Source organism: Myotis brandtii, unplaced genomic scaffold (genome assembly GCF_000412655.1).
Source record: "Myotis brandtii unplaced genomic scaffold, ASM41265v1 scaffold1834, whole genome shotgun sequence".
NCBI lineage: Eukaryota > Metazoa > Chordata > Mammalia > Chiroptera > Vespertilionidae > Myotis > Myotis brandtii.
Window position 1 is genome coordinate 204,127 of NW_005356811.1, and position 4,397 is coordinate 208,523.

Consider the following 4,397-nt stretch of genomic DNA (forward strand, 5'->3'; position numbering starts at 1 on the left):
CTCCCAGGACAAGATCAATAAATCCTGCACACGCTATGAGGAGCCATCCTTCTACACTGAGTAACTTTCTTCATATGATTTATGCCTGAGCACATTGTCATACAAACATTCATTTCATCGTACTCTGACTTCACCATCACAGTGCCAGATCCAGACAAGCAGGGCTTCACCTGTTTTGTTCACCTTTGTATTTTCACAAATGTGTGTGAATATATGTGCACTTATATAGGCAAACCTTTAAGTAAATGTGAAGTTATGAAATGAAAGGCATGACAGGGAGAATGAAACCTGGTTAAACAGAGTGGTTTTAAACCAACTGATATCAATTAAAGAAAATTGAGTGGAGCATCAAAAATTAATGGAAGCAAGATGTAAAAACAACAATAATTTAGTGATACCAACATGGATTAGTAATTAAATTTGCAATGGCATAGACATAGAAGATAATCTATAATGTTTCTAAAAATTGTGGGAAATGGAAGGTGCTCAGTTATTATTTGCTGAGTGAATAAGGAATGAGGAATCTGTATATAACTATGTTGAACCCATTGTAAGGTTGCATTTGAATATATTTGGAAAGATTGAATTGCTGTGAAAGTTGGAAAAATAAATATCATCCTGTAGGAAAATGAAGTTGAGCCCCTCAATCATGTTACAAAAAAACAGATGTATTGTCTACTCACTATAGGGGTAACCAATCTCTCTTAGGTTAACAGATAGAAAACTACATATCAATGTTTATGGGTGGGCCAAACCATCGTACTTATGTCAAGAGACTCAGAAGTAATAAGATAGATATATTTAATGTTAAAAAAATGTAAAACTTCTCATTGGCCAAACACCCCCAAAAAATCAATTGACAAATATTAATTTTTACTTAATTTACTTCTTTTTTAAATGTTTCATTGAATTTATTACATTGACATTGGTTAATAAAATTATATAGGTTTCAAGTGTACAATTCTATAACACAATACAATCATATGTATATTGTATTGTGTGTTCAGCACCCCACGTCAAGTCTCCTTCTATTACCATTTATGCCCCTTTCATCCTCCTCAACCTCCCCACCATAATTTTTTTTTTAAATCATTTAAAAGGCTGATAATGAAAGAGTAATCAGCATATAAAAATAATATTAAAATTAACAAAACCATCAAACATATGAATGTTTGATCAAATTCAGGAAAAGTCCAGAAGACAATAAAAAAAATTTTCATACCTGTTAGGTTGGAAAAAAACTAAACTGTCACATTGACTGGGGTTGGAACTTTCAAGCAGGTAGCAAAGGGGTACTCGTTTTCTTTTCTGGCAGAACTGTAAAGTGTTACAACATTGGGAAACCAATCTGAAGACAACTATTACAAGTACATATATTCTTTAAGTCATGGTTTCTCAGTCTCTGCACTATTGACATTCTAGGCCAGATCATTGCCTGTGGTGTGGTCTCTCCTATGCATTTCAGGATGTTTAGAGCATCCTGGATTCTACCTACACCTTCCATGTGACAGAGAAAAATGTCTCTGGATATTGCTGAATGTCCCCTGGGGGAACAATACTGCCGCTGGTGGAGTACCAGAGTTCTACTGTAACAATCTCAGAATATTTTTGTATGATTGTTAAAATAGCAATGTATTGAGAAGGTATATGGAATAGCATAGCCACATCATAAAAGACTATGTGCACATTGTAATAATGAATTGGTATTACACTAGTTGAGTGGAGGGAAGACCATAAGATATTGTTAGTAATAAGGAAGAGTGGACACAGAAAAAAAGAGTGTACAACACATAAAGAGAATTTCTGATGGGCACAGGATACTATTTATGAATTTACATAAAAGCATATGAGTATGTATATGTGCATAACATAAGAAGAGAAGTTCTTTAAAAACTAAGACTGTATGGAATACAGATTATCAGCAAGAATGAAATTAGGTTATGCATAGTGGCTATGAAACAATTACATAAAAACATTAAGTGAAAATCATATTAATCTATATAAAGATAGAAATGACTTATCATCAATATGGGCCATTAATTCCAGATTAAATATCCAAAAACTTGGAAATATAAGAATATTATAGAATGGCTTTTAAATATGGGGAAAAGCAGTGTCTAAGTTATAATTTCTTCTTATATAAAGTTATTAGATTCAAATATGCTAATAGAAAGTTAAGCTAACCTTTAGTCAAATACAAAGGAGAATGCCTTCCAGAGGACAGTAGAACATGATGCAAATTTTGGAAATAGAGGTTATGGCAAAAGGCCGAAAGGAACAATAAGGGATAATGGAGATGTAAAACAAGTTGGCTATATGGGTGAAGGGTGATTTATTAGCACTAAGTACACAGAAGAACATTCATTTTTGTTGAGAGCAAGAATTTACAAGTGAAAAGTATACAAGTAACAGCTGAATTTTTTTTTCAGTAAGAAAAGTGAAAAATAAGAAGAAACTGAGAGAATACAATATGACTGAGTAGTAGATTTGAGCCCACACTATTAATAAACACTCACAATTCCCCACATATACACACATGAAGGTACTCAATGGCAACAAATTTGGTGGAGAAGACTGCAATTCCTTGTTTAGAAGAAAGCAATAAAAACAGGAATGAAAACACTCTGGCCCCACTACACAAATGCCGGGACTTGTACAGATAATTTACAATAAACAAAACAAATGAATAATTATCCCACAAATGTATTCAGGTCACAGGTGATGAAGTAATTGCAAAGTTAAGCTGTTTAGCATACCTCTTTCTACTTATCCAATAAATTCTGTTTCATGTGAATTGAACAACCAGACTGAAAGAAGACAGTGTGAAATGTATGTCTCATGAACTACTGTTGCAAAGTAATATTTACAAGAAATATATTGAATCTGGATTTTTCTCTTCAATATGGAAACATAGTGGAATAAACCCCATGATAAGAATAAAGAATCGCCCTCGCTTTATTGGACATCACTCCATAGCTAGCACTCTATTTTCCTACTCCCTTTAGTTACAAAACTCATTGTATAGGTTCCACTTTTACATAAAGTACTTCATGTCTACCATTGCCACCTCTAATTGGGCTTCCAATCTGTTAATTGTCAACAATTCACCATGTGTTGCTGAATTTAATGTTCACTTCTCCCGTCAGCATTATAAACTAACCATTAATTAGTTAATCAGACAAACAACCATGGGCTGATGCTACCAAGAGACCTCAGGTAAATGTTCTTGGCTTTGATTCTCTCTGACCCTTTCTTGTAGTACCTGCCAGATCTTTGGACTCACCTGATTGGGAAATCTTAGAGGATGGCCTTTGTGTGAAATTCCAACCTCCTGGATGGTTGATGATGGAGACTAAAGCTCTCTGTCCAGACAAGACAGCAGGAAGGAGGCAAGCACAGGTCTCCTAGACAAACGTAGGATTCAAAAAGCAACAACCAGGTCCCATGCAGCCCAAGGTCACACACACTGAGAGACTAGACATGAGGAGATATTTACAGCTCCCTATGTCTGCTAATTAGGTGAAAATCTAGCCTGGACTAGAAAACTTAAATCTCAACATACTGACTTGTTGTTTGAACATAGGCCCTGATATCTACATAAAATTCTATTTTTCTTTTCAACAAGGGGAAGAACTAACTTCCTTTGATATAAATTTTGAATGCTAGACAATGGGCTTCATGACATATTAGCCAAAAGCAATTTGGCATTTCGACCTTTTATCACAAGTTAAAAGCTGCCATTTAGTCCCTCACTATGAAATATTTGTTAATTATCAGAAACATATACTTTTTGCACTCTAATGTAAGTTTGAAATAAGAAAGTAAATAGACTCTTCCCTGTAGCCTCCAGAAGAAATGTAGCCTTGCAAACATCTTGATATTAGCCCATTAAGACCCATTTCCTGTTTCTGACCTCAGGAATTATAAGAGCATAAACATGTTTGTTTTAATCACTCATGATATTTTTACACTAGCATTAAAAATTGAATACAGAAATTTATCCAATGAAATTTTTGTTCAGGAAAATGAAATTAAAGTCTCAATTCATTCATTGCCCCTGGGTAAAGGCATTTTGAGATGTAATCCCTCTTAGGTAGAAGGCATTTATAATCAGTTTGGAGATATTCAGGCTCTTTAGCTGGTAGAGGATTTCTTATTGAATAAATATAAATGTGCTTCAGATGTTAATTCCTTTGAGGCATTAACACATGAAAGGTAATTCATCATTTAAGTTCATGTGTACCATTTACTTTAAACCTTTATGTCTAAATTTCTATATCTTTTCAATTCTATGCTCTTCAACTTTCTCATAAGTTTACTTTATACATAAAATATCCTATATAATAAAAGCCTAATATGCAAATCGACCGAACAGCAGAACGACCAGTCGCTATGAT